This window comes from Lissotriton vulgaris, chromosome 6 (genome assembly GCF_964263255.1).
Source record: "Lissotriton vulgaris chromosome 6, aLisVul1.2, whole genome shotgun sequence".
NCBI lineage: Eukaryota > Metazoa > Chordata > Amphibia > Caudata > Salamandridae > Lissotriton > Lissotriton vulgaris.
Window position 1 is genome coordinate 164,894,992 of NC_141694.1, and position 17,629 is coordinate 164,912,620.

The window sequence follows — 17,629 nt, forward strand, 5'->3', positions numbered from 1 at the left end:
CCCTCATTTTAGGTGCCTGTTCTCCAATTTTATTTACATTGAGCTTGTTATTGTTCAAATATTGCCCATGTTTTCACATTTCTGCTCATATTGGAATGTATCGCATCTTTGTATTTTGATTTGGATATTATTTGGATCATTATTTCTCTCAATAAAATCCTCTTGAAATGAAAAAAAAAAAAGAGAGGGCACACCAAAATCTCTTGTAATTGCTGTGTCACCTTGAGGAATAAATATAGGAAATGACATCTGGTTGAATGGTGGTTCCTTGTAGAAAACCAACCATTTCCTTTTTTATTCTGAAGTTACCAACCACTGAGATCTACCTCATTGGAGGCCCTTTCACATTTTTTCAGTTAAAAAAAATTAAGGAGGCGTGGAGCCAACATTACATGTAATCCTTGTGATGCCCCTTCTTTAGTTCTGCTATCCAGTTATTGTGTGCGTGTCAAGTTACTGAATGAGCTTGGACTTAGGAGGGAAGTCTGATAGGCGGCCCGGCACAGCGTTATCATTATATACTGAAGAAAGAATGCCATTCTGTACTTATACTGATACTGCAAATCACTGCAGAGTATTGGGACCATATAGAGCAGTGATACTCAAAGTACGGCCCGGGGGACACTTACGGCCCTCTTGGCCTTTACATGCGGCCCCCTGGTGAACAGCAGCAGGAGCTGTTGTTTAGTTGCTGAGCTCCAATGTTCTGAAAAAGATGTTAAATAAACAGGCAAGCATTTATTAACATGAAAACATTTTATGAGACCTCCTTACACAGTCCCTGATCCCCCAGACCCCCTACCGCCACTAGCATCAGTGCTGCCCTCAGGCACACCACAGACTGTACTTTGTGGCCTCTGGGCAAATGTTTGCGAGTACTACTGATGCAGAGGAATGAGGGTAGAGGCTGAGCTCCTTGTAAAGCTGCAGAAGTACGAGATGATTTGCAATATCCTTTCAACATACAGGACAGGTTACTTTGGCCCAGATGCATGAAGCTAAAAACCGCTCGCAAAGGGGAAGATTCTCAGAATCTGCCCCTTTGCGACCGGTATTTTTGCATTTGGGATGCATCTGAGGGCTAATTCCTTATGATACATGGTCACATCATTCACCTTCCCTAACCATCTTTCAAACACTTTCTGTCCTGCTACTGCCTTTGAAAAAAATGTTATGGTTGCAGATACATAGGAAAAATAAAATCTGCATTGTGCAACTAAACGTACCAATAAACAGCGTACAATTGCTCAGGAAATATATTTGAATCAGTTTGAAGTATGTCACTTTTAAACTGGTTCTACTTCGAAATGTGTGGTAGAATGCAGCTGGATTCTTGCTCTCTTCTAATGATGTCCATTGGTGAAATAAATAAAAACATAGTGCCATATGTGACACCTTTTAAGCTAATGACATAGTGTTCTTTGGTCAAAATAAATCAAAGGAAAAATCTACTTGTCTTTGTTTAAACATCAGTTCTGTAGGTGCTCAGTGACCTTTCTTTTACATAGTCAGCTGACACTGACTTCAGCATTGTGACATCACAACGCAATTATAATGGCGCATTATCGTGCTACTGTTGAGGGTTATAACGACTGTTAAACGCCAAGAACCTGATTTATAGGCCCAGGTCACCAGGAAGGGCCTATAACGAAGGAGAGGGCCTTTAACAACTAGTACAGCCTTAGGCAGAAGGGCTATGATGCTATTAGAACATTCCATCCATTGAGGGTAGAATGTTCTTAATTAAAAAAGGGGAAACAGAAAGCAAAACATTGCAGTGTAGAAGCAGAAGGTCTGTACCAGCCATTATTGGTCCGGAGCCATTCCATTGCCTTAAATGGATCTCTCAACACACCAGTGTTCTAATAGAAGTAAACAACTCTACCAGGGTGCTGCATGTATGGCATACATGACGTGTGGCCAACTGTGCTCACTTGTTCATTGGATCTCACTTTTTGCTAGTGGACCTTGTTCCAGCCAATGTGAGGAAGGTAGCCTGTAGGATTACACAGGATTCTTTTCAAAAGGGCTGTGATGGGATGTACTACAAAGCCGATTGATTACCTTCAAAATCATGCAATATATGCATAGAGTGTAAATGTATTCACACTTTCATTTTTCTTTAATTACACAGAGGTCTAACATATTTACAATAAACCATATATGTCACTCAACTTTTCTCTTGGACTCACCATTATTATTTCCATTTTACTGTCTGAAGGCATTGAAAATTAAATTCCGTTTTTTTCTCAACTTTCTTTGGAGAGTGACTGTTTTAAAACATTCGTGTCTTCTCAACAAGAACATTGTTCAGCATTTAGCAAGGTTTCCTTGCTCTGTTGCCATTTTCCAATTTCCCCCTGTAGAAGAACATAGTTTTTCCTTTTAAAAGTCTAAACATTTCAGCCATGATTTTTCTTTCCCACAGTGCATCCATATTGAATTTATTGAGCATCTCCTCTAAGGGCCTGTGGTTTATACCATGCTGCCGTGTTTATAATTTGTCTTCGGGCAGGGTATCATCTGCTGTGAGTCCTCCAAAGCTGGAACTCTAGAACTGGACACTATGGGCCTGATGTATCAAAGGGTTTTACCCATTCAATGTGTATGGGCAAATCGCTGATACATAAGGACCGATATTCCTAAGCAGGTCTTATTAGATGTGTCTACTGTATACTATCGTTGTTGAGGGAAGGATAAAGATCTGTGCAAATGTTTAAAAAACTAAGATTATCCAGCAGTATGGAGTTAGGACTAACTGGTAAATGAAGTTAAATCTATACCAACTAGTATGGGCATCACACGCGGCAATCAGCACTCGCCATATCTTTATCCATAACAGTGAATGGTTGACGGGTCCTGATTACGATGATGACTCCGATGAATGTGCAGACAGATTCCAATTGAGCAGTTCTGGTTGGTCCACCAGATAAAGCAATTTTAGCTGCAATTTGGAAAGCCACAAGGATCCGGCTCCTACCAAGATATGTACAACACACAAAACACAGGGGGTCTACAAGCTAAATATTAGAGCTGCACTGTCAAAACCGAGTCCACAAGATCTCAGAGTGTATGTATCACATAGACAGTGTGTTTGTGAAAACAAGAGGAAAGAAAAGTGAACTCTGCATGCATAAGAGAGACCGATACATCATAGTATATTCGTAAATGGCTAACCAGTCTGAAACAATTAATGTAGGGTTTCCATCAAAAAGACTCAATTAAGCATGGGCGGAAAATCCGTTTCGCTTGCGGATTTTGCGGATTTTCGGTAAATTCGCAATCCGCGAGATTTGCGAATCTCCCGCAAAATCCGCAAATCCGCGAGCAGCGGATTTTGCTCGCACTGTTCGCATGAGTTCGCAGCTTCCCAGTACAACTTCGCGCCCCGCGAATAAGTGCAAAATTGCAGAAATACGAGCAAAACTGAAACTACTTACCAGGTTCAAAAGTTCAGGCTCATCATTAGTAGCCATTTCCTGTAGTGCTTCCTGAGGGGCCCCTCCAGAGTTCAGTTGCCAGTTGCAACTATAATGTGACCCTGCTCTGAACCTCAGAATAGTTACACATATGCCACAAAGGTCCTGAATTACAGCTAAGGGAGACAAGCAGGAGCCAGGCTGGAAGTTCAAATCCATTAATCAGCCCCTAATTCATTATTGTCAGTTGGGGCAGGGCAGATGTTGTAACTAATTTTGCAACAATGAAAGCACTTAGCAAGTGCAAAAGATCACTAATCAGGAAGCACTAAGGAAGCAGGTGCCAGCTAAAAAAATATTCTGTGACACATTAATCAGCCCCAAATTAATTCAGGTCACTTGAGGCAGGGAAGGTGTGCTTGCGTTGCCACAATAATGTACACTGACTGGACAACCAGAGGGTGCTGTGATGAAACAGAGGGTGGCATGGGTGGGCCAGAGGGTGGCATGAGTAGTCAGAGAGTGGCAGTGGTGACAGAGAGTGGCAGTGATGAAGAAGAGTGTCCCAAACAGGCTGGACACGTAGAAACAGCAAGTTCGCGAAACTTGCGACCCAACAGGTAAGTCCGCAATTTGCGACATTGTACAAAACCCTCGCGAACTGGCAGAAACCCGCGCAAACACACAAAAAAAAAATCCGCAAATTCGTGAGAATTCGCGGATTTTGCGGATTGCGAGTTCGCAAATCCGCAAAATTCGCGAACGCGAGATTCAAAAAATTCGCCCATGCTTAGACTCAATGATCAGTCATATCATTTGGCCAAACCCTGGTACATAAAAGGTTGGTCCCCTGATCATTGGGACAAAACTGCACCTTATTGCTGTTTTGGGATTTGGTCCACCAACATAAACAAAACATCCATGATGACTGATCTTTTGATGGTAGATTAGACAAGTGCAACAGAAAAAATAGTGACTTAAAATAGGATGGAATGCACTCCTTCTGACAACTTTATTTTACGGACAAGACACGCCTCCTAATTAAAAACCAGAACAGTGCAAAAAGGACAGTAACAAATATCTGCCTATAAAAGGGCCTACATGTTTCTGCCTGACGGGTGTTGAATCCCTTGGCATTCATCAGGGCCTCTGCTCTTATAATAGTTGCACTCCTAGTAGCGAAATAAAGAAATCACCACCATCACCAAAGAGATAAGGTAAAGTAAAAACTGGTTAGATACGGTACAACCTGTAGTAACCATGGACTTTCACCCTCCGACTCACTGTGGCTACAGTGAATTCTACGAAGGAAAACATTACATTGTTAACATTGTGTTAGATGTGTCAGTCCCCTATGCATAATGTGTCACTCAAAAACCATCAGTGTGTATAAAAGATAACATGATCAATGCTCACCCTTAGTGGTAAGGGAATAGACCTCGCCTCACCTGGACTCTGCTCAGGTATAGGAGGCCCCGCACTACAGAGATATAAGGAAGAGAAGGGTAATATAGCACAATAAAGCCAAAGGTTATAAGCTTATCACCATGCAAAACACTCATTTCTATAAGTAATACCCTATACCTAGATGCTAACATGTGGAGTAGGTCAATCCACAGACTCAGTATACTAAGCCTTCAAGTAGCCCAAACACTGGACTCTGACACCAGACTATTATGGATACAAAAAGTGCTCTTTCAAAGGACAGTTTTGGCAGAATAAGCTCTTATTATCAGTGGCATTATGTGATATCATGTCCACTCACCTTTCCGTCGGTGCCTCAAGCTTCCATCTGAGGCTTGGGGGAGGCACCAACACAAGTGTGGTCTCTCTTTTTGTAGGCTAACGAGGGTGGTGTTTGTATGGTAACCCTCCGCCTACCTGTTGTCTGCTGCCAGCTAGCAGCTCTATTGTACAATCCCCCCAATCTGCGTTAGCGTTTACTATGTGTATAGGACAAAAAATGCCCCAAAATAAACTGTAAAAAGGGCTTGCTTAGCATTTAGTAACTAAAAGCATCAAGCGCACTACTTTGCGCTCGAAAAGCCACGAGAAAACGCGTCTGAAACTACAGAATGGCGTCATCGCGGCCATTTTTGTAGTTCGATCCATCGGCGCTAGTAAACAATACCCAGAGTGTCCCTCGAGTTGAATGTCATTACATTGGAATAGAGCTTGCTTGGCATTTAATAGCTAAAGGTATTTAGCGCAATACTTTGCACCCAGAAGTCTGCGAGAACACGTGCCCGAAACTGCAGACCGGCGTCATCGCGGCCATATTTGTAGTTTGATCCATCGGCACTCGTGACACAGTGTTCCCGAGTATCCCTATAGTGAAATATTGGGGGTCATACGGGATGATATTTGTTCAGAATACTAGCTAATTGGATTGTCTGAGTTATTCATATCGTTAAATGGAAAGGCTGAGGGTGTTATTCGATCGACGCCCTACTTTGCTTTTGAAATAGCACGAGATCATGCGCTCAGGACTACAGATAGAGATTATTTCGGCCATATTTGTAGTTTATCAATGTGGCAATATAGTCAATGGGGGCGAAAGATCTATGGCAGAAGATAAGAATTCTAAATGCTTAGTAGCAAAAGGTCATTCAAATTGTTGTATTATTAGTATATGTGAACTTTATGGAAACCTGGCATGCTCCATAAGTAGATGTAGGCAACAGTAATAATGAAATAGTGTATGTCATGTAAAAGGAAAAGCCATGAGCCCCACTATGCTCCATGTATAATGTGGCAACAATTAGGAAGAGTTATTTATTGACATTGTAATACCTCATAAGTGCTATACATTGTATGACAATATTCGATCTTAGACTCATAGACCGGGTAGCTCAATGTATATCAACTTGTATAGACCTTAAGGGGTAGGGTTAGTTTGTAATAACCCCTACTATACGGGATGGATCATTATAATAAGGTCCAGGGAATATCATCATTTAATCCCCCTTTGTCAGACTGGAGCTTGTAGATCCATTTTTGTTCCTTTCTGAAAAGGTAACCAGACACATCACTTATATAGCTGGGTATATACGGCTTTTCCAAAACAGTCCATTGGAAATCCGTTTCAAGGTGTGCCTGGTCCAAGAAATGTCTAGTAAGTTTAGTGTGGCTTTTCTTACAACGGAAAGAGCTCTTATGTTCGAGCATTCTAGTCCCAACTTTCCGAGTAGTCATTCCTACATAACATATGGAACAAGGGCATGTCAGCATGTAAATTAAGTTGGTACTATTACAAATGCTGAAGTTGTTCTGCAACCAAGGTCTATTCGTGCCTATATCTATCTCCCTTGTTTGTTTAGTCTGTGGACAAACCGTGCAGGTACCGCACGGATGATGCCCAACTACTGGAGGGAGATCCCATAGGGTTTCACCCAGTTTCTTAGGAGTCTCTCTTGGGCGTGTGTGAACCAATCGATCTCGGATGCTGTTCGCCCTTTTAAACGCAAACAAGGGTTGCGCGATTTTTTCTTTTCCATGTTTCAGAAGGCGCCAGTGTCTTTTCACTATCTTCTGGATGGCATTGCTTCTGGTGTTAAAGGTGCTCACAAAAGTGAGTCTTTCCAATGGTGGTTTAGCAATTGGAGCTTCAAGGAGAGCCTCTCTATTGTTGTTAAACGCTCTTTTACGTGATCTTTTTATGAGCGACTTGGGATAATGTCTATCCCTTAATTGTGCACATAGATTGTTAGCATGTACATCAAAGTCCTCTTTGTTGGAGCAGTTTCTACGCACCCGTAGAAACTGGGCATAAGGTCAATTTTGGCGCAGGGACTTCGGATGATAGCTCTCCTGCAGGAGGAGTGAGTTCCGCGCAATGAGTTTCCTGTATAGTTCACTCTGCAGGCCTGCAGGAGTGACATAGATCGACAGATCTAGGAAAGCAATTCTTTCTCTGTGTGCTTCCATCGTAAATCTGAGAAACTGGTTTTTGCTGTTTAGCCACTGGTGGAATTCGTTGACTGAATCTAGCGTGCCTCTCCACACCACAAACACGTCGTCAATATAACGCTTCCATCACCTTATAGAGGTGTGAAAGGGTTTGGTGGGTGTCAGTACGTGTTGTTGTTCGAACTGGTGCACGTATAAATTGACCAGGCTCGGCGCAAAAATGCTGCCCATACTAGTTCCAGAGATCTGGAGAAACAGCTTGTCTTCATACTTGAAAAAGTTTGTTTTCATAGCCAGGGTAGCTAAAGCCAATATAAACGGTACTGGAGTGATAGTCTCCCCTATACTATCCCTCAGGATGGATGTTACAGCTTCCAAAGTTTCATCCTGAGGGATAGAGGTGTTCAAAGATTCTACATCGGAAGAGACCAACAGGTCTCTTTCGCTATCAAAGTCTATTTCTGGTAAGACTCGTAGCACATCTTTAGTATCCTGCAAATATGTAGGCATTTGTTGTACAATGGGCCACAGGAAGTGATCCACAAAGGTTGACAGCGGCTCCAATGCAGACCCTATGCCTGATATAATAGGCCTACCGGGCGGTGGCCTTTGCGGCTTGTGTGCCTTTGGTAGAAGGTAAAAATAGGGTGTTATTGGATGTTTAGAAACCAGGTATGTTGCCTCACTCTGAGTGATCCAACCCTCAGAGAGTGCTTCTTCAACCATATTCCGTATCTGTTTAATGACTTCTTCAGTAGGATCTGTAGACAGGGGAGAGTACGCCTGTCTATTGTTAAGTTGTCTATAGCACTCATTTTGGTAATCCGTGGTATTTAAAATAACTATAGAGCGCCCTTGTCTGCAGGCTTTATAGTTATTGACTGATCCTCCGACAGTGAATTCAGTGTTGTTTGCTCTGATTTAGTCAGATTATTGAATGACCTGAGTCTTGTGTTCCATAATGAAGCGGTGTCATCAGCTAAAGCTTGTTCGAACGCCAGAACCTGTGGCGGAACAGTGTGAATAGGTGGTTGAAATTTAGATTTAATTTTTAGTCCAGTGTTAGTGTCTTTCGTCTGGCCTTCGTCGTTGTTCTTATCTTTGAAAAGATAGTGAAGTCTAAGTTTTCTAAAAAACTGACTTAGTTCACATTGGAAAGTGAATGGGTCCCCATGATTCGTCATGACGAAACCCAAGCCCTTATTCAATACATCTTCTTCGAGTGTGGTCAATGTCTTTGTAGATAAGTTAACTACGAGGGATTGTTCCCCGTCGGGCCTGCTTTCTGGTTCTTGGCAGTTTGGCTCCGTGTCCCTGCATGTGGGCCTGTCTGGTCTTCCCATTGTACACCCGTGTTTTGTGCCGCTCGCCTTTTGCCTCTGGGTCGGCGAGGGCCAAACCCTAAAAAATGTTGTGAGTTATAGGCATTTGGAAACCCTTGGAAATTCGGGGGCGGTGGTGGTGCAGGATAGGGCTGTTGATTAGGTGAAAAACCCCAGGGGCTGGGTGGCCACAACTGCTGGTATTGGTTAGTGTGTTGGTTGCCGTATGAATAAGGTCTATTACCTCTGCCTCTACCACTTTGTGGAAAACTAGGTGTGCCCATATTAGTATTGTCTGGATCGCTACTGTCAGAACCTGAGCTAGAATAATTTGACCCAAATCGTCTGGCGTTGTTCCAGTACACAGGAGGTGTATAAGTGTCACTTGTGTACGGGTACACGCGTTCCTGCCTCCATTTACCCAGATCTTTCTTAAATTTATCCAATTTGGTTTGCAGGATTGTGTCCTGGAACTCACACGAAGTTTTATTCGATTCGTCCTGATGTTTCTTGAACAGAATCGGAGTTACCGTTGTTTTTATAGCTGCTTCCAAAATCTGTATTTCTACCAGGATAGTGTCTGCTATTCTTTTCGCTGTGCTAATAATCAGTATTAGCCTGTCCCTGGTACATCTCCATGCTATTAACGACCAATCCTTCAAAAAGATCTTATCTTGTAAGAATAGTCGAGGAGCATTGGAGACTACCAGACCGGGTGGCGCACAGCTAGCCCTCAAGTATTCCGCCATAGTTATGCCAAGTCCGGGCATGTGATTTCTTTAAAACCAGAACTTTGGCCCAATCATCTCCTGTACTTGAAGTGACTATTGAGGGTGTATCCAATACACTAGGCATACTCTCCAGTATGGATTTGTATGTGGCATCATCGTACGCAATGCCACTAATTTCTGCCATGATTATTTCCGAAAGAAGTAGTTGTAAAAAGTGGTGTCAAAGCAATATCAGAGAAACAAAGACTCAGTCACCACCAATATCCATGGTCAACCGACTCTCAATGTTATTCTAGCTCAGGTTCTGACAGTAGCGATCCAGACAATACTAATATGGGCACACCTAGTTTTCCACAACGTGGTAGAGGCAGAGGTAATAGACCTTATTCATACGGCAACCAACACACTAACCAATACCAGCAGTGGTGGCCACCCAGTCCCTGGAGTTTTTCACCTAATCAACAGCCCTATCCTGCACCACCACCGCCCCCGAATTTCCAAGGGTTTCCAAATGCCTATAACTCACAACATTCTTAAGGGTTTGGCCCTCGCCGACCCAGAGGCAAAAGGCGAGCGGCACAAAACACGGGTGTACAATGGGAAGACCAGACAGGTGCACATGCAGGGACACGGAGCCAAACTGCCAAGAACCAGAAAGCAGGCCCATCGGGGAATAATCCCTCGTAGTTAACTTATCTACAAAGACATTGTCCACACTCGAAGAAGATGTATTGAATAAGGGCTTGGGTTTCGTCATGACGAATCATGGGAACCCATTCACTTTCCAATGTGAACTAAGTCAGTTTTTTAGAAAACTTGGACTTCACTATCTTTTCAAAGATAAGAACAACGACGAAGGCCAGACGAAAGACACTAACACTGGACTAAAAATTAAATCTAAATTTCAACCACCTATTCACACTGTTCCTCCACAGGTTCTGGCGTTCGAACAAGCTGTAGCTGATGACACCGCTTCATTATGGAACACAAGACTCAGGTCATTCAATAATCTGACTAAATCAGAGCAAACAACACTGAAATCACTGTCGGAGGATCAGTCAATAACTATAAAGCCTGCAGACAAGGGCGGCTCTATACTTATTTTAAATTCCACTGATTACCAGAATGAGTGCTATAGACAACTTAAAAATAGACAGGCATACTCTCCCCTGTCTACAGATCCTACTGAAGAAGTCATTAAACAGATACAGGATATGGTTGAAGAAGCACTCTCTGAGGGTTGGATCACTCAGAGTGAGGCAACATACCTGGTTTCTAAACATCCAATAACACCCTATTTTTACCTTCTACCAAAGGTACACAAGCCGCAAAGGCCACCGCCCGGTAGGCCTATTATATCTGGCATAGGGTCTGCATTGGAGCCGCTGTCAACCTTTGTGGATCACTTCCTGCGGCCCATTGTACAACAAAAGCCTACATATTTGCAGGATACTAAAGATGTGCTACGAGTCTTACCAGAAATAGACTTTGATAGCGAAAGAGACCTGTTGGTCTCTTTCGATGTAGAATCTTTGTACACCTCTATCCCTCAGGATGAGACTTTGGAAGTTGTAACATCCATCCTGAGGGATAGTATAGGGGAGACTATCACTCCAGTACCGTTTATAATGGCTCTAGCTACCCTGGCTATGAAAACGAACTTTTTCAAGTATGAAGACAAGCTGTTTCTCCAGATCTCTGGAACTAGTATGGGCAGCGTTTTCACACTGAGCCTGGCAAATTTATACGTGCACCAGTTCGAACAACAACACGTACTGACACCCACCAACCCCTTCCACACCTCTATAAGGTGGTGGAAGCGTTATATTGACGACGTTTTGGTGGAGTGGAGAGGCACGCTAGATTCAGTCAACGAATTCCACCAGTGGCCAAACAGCAAAAACCAGTTTCTCAGATTTACGATGGAAGCACACAGAGAAAGAATTGCTTTCCTAGATCTGTCAATCTATGTCACTCCTGCAGGCCTGCAGAGTGAACTATACAGGAAACCCATGGCGCGGAACTCACTTCTCCTGTATGAGAGCTATCATCCGAAGTCCCTGCGCCAAAATTTACCTTATGGCCAGTTTCTAAGGGTTCGTAGAAACTGCTCCAACAGAGAGGACTTTGATGTACATGCTAACAATCTATGTGCACAATTAAGGGATAGACATTATCCCAAGTCGCTCATAAAAAGATCACGTAAAAGAGCGTTTAACAACAGTAGAGAGGCTCTCCTTGAAGCTCCAATTGCTAAACCACCATTGGAAAGACTCACTTTTGTGAGCACCTTTAACACCAGAAGCAATGCCATCCAGAAGATCGTGAAAAGACACTGGCGCCTTCTGAACCATGGAAAAGAAAAAATCGCGCAACCCTTGTTTGCGTTTAAAAGGGCGAACAGCATCCGAGATCGATTGGTTCACAGACGCCCAAGAGAGACTCCTAAGAAACTGGGTGAAACCCTATGGGATCTCCCTCCAGTAGTTGGGCATCATCCGTGCGGTACCTGCTCGGTTTGTCCACAGACTAAACATACAAGGGAGATAGATATAGGCACGAATAGACCTTGGTTGCAGAACAACTTCCGCAATTGTAATAGTACCAACTTAATTTACATGCTGACATGCCCTTGTTCCATACGTTATGTAGGAATGACTACTCGGAAAGTTCGGACTAGAATGCTCGAACATAAGAGCTCTTTCCGTTGTAAGAAAAGCCACACTAAACTTACTAGACATTTCTTGGACCAGGCACACCTTGAAACGGATTTCCAATGGAATGTTTTGGAAAAGCCGTATATACCCAGCTATTTAAGTGATGTGTCTGGTTACCTTTTTCAGAAAGGAACAAAAATGGATCTACAAGCTCCAGTCTGACAAAGGGGGATTAAATGATGATATTCCCTGGACCTTATTATAATGATCCATCCTGTATAGTAGGGGTTATTACCAACTAGCCCTACCCCTTAAGGTCTAAACAAGTTGATATACATTGAGCTACCCGGTCTATGAGTCTAAGATCGAATATTGTCATACAATGTATAGCACTTACGAGGTATTACTATGTCAATAAATAACTCTTCCTAATTGTTGCCACATTATACATGGAGCATAGTGGGGCTCATGGCTTTTCCTTTTACATGACACACTATTTCATTATTACTTTTGCCTACATCTACTTATGGAGCATGCCAGGTTTCCATAAAGTTCACATATACTAATAATACAACAATTTGAAGACCTTTTGCTATTAAGCATTTAGAATTCTTATCTTCTGCCATAGATCTTTCGCCCCCATTGACTATATTGCCACATTGATAAACGACAAATATGGCCGAAATGATCTCTATCTGTAGTCCTGAGCGCATGATCTAGCGCTATTTCGAAAGCAAAGTAGGGCGTCGATTGAATAACACCCTCAGCCTTTGCCTTTAATGATATGAATAACTCAGACAATCCAATTAGCTAGTATTCTGAACAAATATCATCCTGTATGACCCCCAATATTTCACTATAGGGATACTCGGGAACACTGTGTCACGAGTGCCGATGGATCAAACTACAAATATGGCCGCGATGACGCCGGTCTGCAGTTTCGGGCACGTTTTCTCGCAGACTTCAGGGTGCAAAGTATTGCGCTAAATACCTTTAACTATTAAATGCCAAGCAAGCTCTATTCCAATGTAATGACATTCAACTCGAGGGACACTCTGGGTATTGTTTACTAGCCCCGATGGATCGAACTACAAAAATGGCCGCGATGACGACATTCTGTAGTATCAGACGCGTTTTCTCTTGGTTTTTTTAGCACAAAGTAGTGCGCTTGATGCTTTTAGTTACTAAATGCTAAGCAAGCCCTTTTTACAGTTTATTTTGGGGAATTTTTTGTCCTATACACATAGTAAACGCTAACGCAGATTGGGAGGATTGTACAATAGAGCTGCTAGCAGGCAGCAGAGAACAGGTAGGCGGAGGGTTACCATACTAACACCACCCTCGTTAGCCTACAAAAAGAGAGACCACACTTGTGTCGGTGCCTCCCCCAAGCCTCAGATGGAAGCTTGAGGCACCGACGGAAAGGTGAGTGGACATGATATCACATAATGCCACTGATTCAGATAATAAGAGCTTATTCTGCCAAAACTATCCTTTGAAATGGCACTTTTTGTATCTATAATAGTCTGGTGTCAGAGTCCAGTGTTTGGGCTACTTGAAGGCTTAGTATACTGAGTCTGTGGATTGACCTACTCCACATGTTAGCATCTAGGTATAGGGTATTACTTATAGAAATGAGTGTTTTGCATGGTGATAAGCTTATAACCTATGGCTTTATTGTGCTATATTACCCTTTTCTTCCCTATATCTCTGTAGTGCGGGGCCTCCTATACCTGAGCAGAGTCCAGGTGAGGTGAGGTCTATTCCCCTACCACTAAGGGTGAGCATTGATCATGTTATCTTTTATACACACTGATGGTTTTTGAGTGACACATTATGCATAGGGGACTGACAAATCTAACACAATGTTAACAATGTAATGTTTTCCTTCGCAGAATTCACTGTAGCCACAGTGAGTCGGAGGGTGAAAGTCCATGGTTACTACAGGTTGTACCGTATCTAACCAGTTTTTACTTTACCTTATCTCTTTGGTGATGGTGGTGATTTCTTTATTTCGCTACTAGGAGTGCAACTATTATAAGAGCAGAGGCCCTGATGAATGCCAAGGGATTCAACACCCATCAGGCAGAAACATGTTGGCCCTTTTATAGGCAGATATTTGTTACTGTTCTTTTTGCACTGTTCTGGTTTTTAATTAGGAGGCGTGTCTTGTCCGTAGAATAAAGTTGTCAGAAGGAGGGCATTCCATCCTATTTTAAGTCACTATTTTTTCTGTTGCACTTGTCTATTCTACCATCAAAAGATCAGTCATCATGGACGTTTTGTTTATGTTGGTGGACCAAATCCCAAAACAGCAATAAGGTGCGGTTTTGTCCCAATGATCAGGGGACCAACCTTTTATGCACTAGGGTTTGGCCAAATGATATGACTGATCATTGAGTCTTTTTGATGGAAACCCTACATTAATTGTTTCGGACTGGTTAGCCATTTACGAATATTCTATGATGTATCGGTCTCTCCTATGCATGTAGAGTTCACTTTTCTTTCCTCTTGTTTTCACAAACACACTGTCTATGTGATACATACACTCTGAGATCTTGTGGACTCGGTTTTGACAGTGCAGCTCTAATATTTAGCTTGTAGACCCCCTGTGTTTTGTGTGTTGTACATTGAGTAGGAGCTGGGGATAAAATCAGGTGAGGGTCTTTAAACTACATATCCCTTGGACCCTTTTTCTAACTATTGTGGTTTTTTCTGCTACCAAGATATTCCGTGATGAGAAACCATAGAGGAAGTGACAGAAATGATGGACACAGGGTGCTGGCAATATCTGACAACAGCTAGTGCTGAAGTGATAGACCAGAAGGATACACTCTGAAGGTAAGAGAGGATAACAGAATGCTCAGCCATCTCAAGGGAGATGAGAGCCTTGCTAGTTTGGCACATAATTTGTTGATGACACAAATGAAGCCAAGCCATGCAGGATACACAAACACACAAGTACGTGCAAACAGAATGCCCTTAGAAGGTCTAGCTGGGGTACCTGGAATAACTAATTCTGGTGAAAATGAGGATGCGCTGCAAGGCTTACGCTTCTGGCAGGGGGTGGATGACACAAAGCAGCTTGGAAGAGCATTGAAAGGCAGGACAAAATGTAGGTAGCCCCTGAGAGTGTGACATGTCCAGGAACTGGATTGGAATGTAGCCCACTGTAGGTGGGTGTCTGTTTCCCTTTGCTCTGGAGTAACAAGGATCCCGAGGACTGGTGAAGGCTTGCTCTGATAGTGAAGGGCAGATATGAGTTGCTCAGTGGTCAGATAGGGAGTATGAACTTTATTGATGGTAGCATAAGGTGGGCATAAGTTGGACAAGTCATAATTGTGACAAATGCACAGAAGAGTTTAAAGGGTTGGGTCTTCCTTGATGGGTTTACATGGGGAGGCTTGATAACAATTCTTATCATCGCACGGAGATGATAAGGATGGGCAGATTTGGCATGCTCAGACATCATAATTCAAGTCCATTCTTATTTCTCTGGTCAAACAAAGAAAACTATCAGTACTCTAAAGCCTTTCCAAATTCAATATACTCCTCCTTTGTAGCATTTGCAATTTGGAACATATGTCCAGTATGACCATATGTAATTAACCTCTCTTGCTACATTGAACAACCTAGATCACCACAACAGACCCAGAGAGGCCTTGAACAACTGCAGTCCCATCATTGGTCTCATGTTCCTAGCTTGGTCAATCAAAAAGTATGTGTCCTAAAAAACCCAGCAACTATATTAAAAAATCACCTCTTAAGGTCTCTCCAGCCCTATTTCTGACAGGACACAGCACCAAAATGGCCACTCTGGAAACTGGATACGGTATTTTCTCTGAACAGTGGAGATCCCTGCCTTCTCGGATTCTTAATACTCTTAGCATGTTTTACATATTTTGATACTGTAAATCCATCAACACCAATCAAAACCTAAAAACCCAAATGTGCACTGATATCACAGTGCTCACAGTGTCCTCCTCCTTATTTTTAAAACTGACCACAAAAGAAATGACAGGTTCAGCACTCACCCATGCACTGATGCTGACTGGTCTGCCTCGAGTTTCAATATTGCTTCCTGGGCTATTCATGGCTCATATAGAGGCTCTGAAAAGGTGGGAAGTTGGAAAAGCAAAATGGATATTTCAATTCAGCAATTTGTTAAATATACACAACTGTACCCAAAATCATCAGAAAAACAAAATATTACCAGCTCTCCAAATTCATTGCTACCCAAGCATTGGATGCACATCACCAGATATTTGAACTAATTGTTTTGGGGTTCTCAATGCCCCATCTGTTTTACTAAGAGCTATGTATTTTCCCTTGCCCGTCCTTGATCATGAAAACATGGTTAAATGGTTTGTAACATCAACTACATCTATTGAACGACAATGACTAGACCAAGACCTGAAAGTAGTGGTGCTTTCCCTAGTCAGGTCCAGCTTAAAACTTGACAATGGGCATCTAACTGACCTTCCAACAGCCTAGTTTGCACTATTAGATAAATGTGTGGACCTATAGCTTGTCAATCAGATCAAGCAATTCCAACATCTTGACCATTGTCAATCGGGCTTCTGATCAGGTCATAACACATCAGCTTTTGACACCATCAACCATGTTACCATTCCTAAACATTCTAGAACACAGGGTGGGCCTCACCGGCACCGTGCTGAAATGTTTCTCCTTTTTTCTACACTACAGATGTCAGTACGTCCAAATCAATCACTTTCTCTCTGATAAGTCTCCAGTGTCGCTGGGCATACCCCAAGGCTCTATTCTCTCCCAGACATTGTTTAACATATTTATGGAGCCCCTAACAGAAATCCTTGAACTCTCCCACAACTTCTACCACATGTATGCTAACAACACCCAACTCTACATGAAAATCACCTCCCTTGAGGACATCCATACCCTCAACAAAACCTTGACAAAAACACATTGGCTGACCCATAATCACCTCAAACTTAATGCCCTTAAGATTAATTCTAACTGATTGCATCACCCTTAACATCAAAGTCTGGCTCCCTTCTCACACTGCCTTGAATTGCACCTCGTACATCATTGACTCTGCCAAATCCCTAGGTGTAACCTTGGACAAAGACCTCTCTATGCAAAAACACATCAGCACCAACACTAGAGGAGCTAACCATCAATTGCATATTGTTAGGAAACTAATGCCTTTCCTCCCAGTGGCAGATCTCACAACTGCGGTACATGCACATGTGCTATCGAAATTAGACTGCAGTAGCACCACCCTGGTGTGCCTTCCTAAAACTCCACTTTCACCACTAAAGTCTATAGCGAATGCAAAAGCTAGGCTCATCACTGGATCCAAAAATAGTGATCATACCACGGACCTTCAATCACCTAAATGGTTACCCTAAGACATTCTTGTCATTATTGCCTGCATGACCTACAAAGCATAGTTCCACACTACCCACTCTAATCTAACCCAGAAACTGACCCTATCGGGCAGAAACATATCATCCAGAAGCACAAGCTTCCTATTTCTTAAGCCACAAAAATCAAAGAAAAAAGAAAATCTGAAATCGATTTTTAAACATTTGGAACTCTCTCCTAAGATC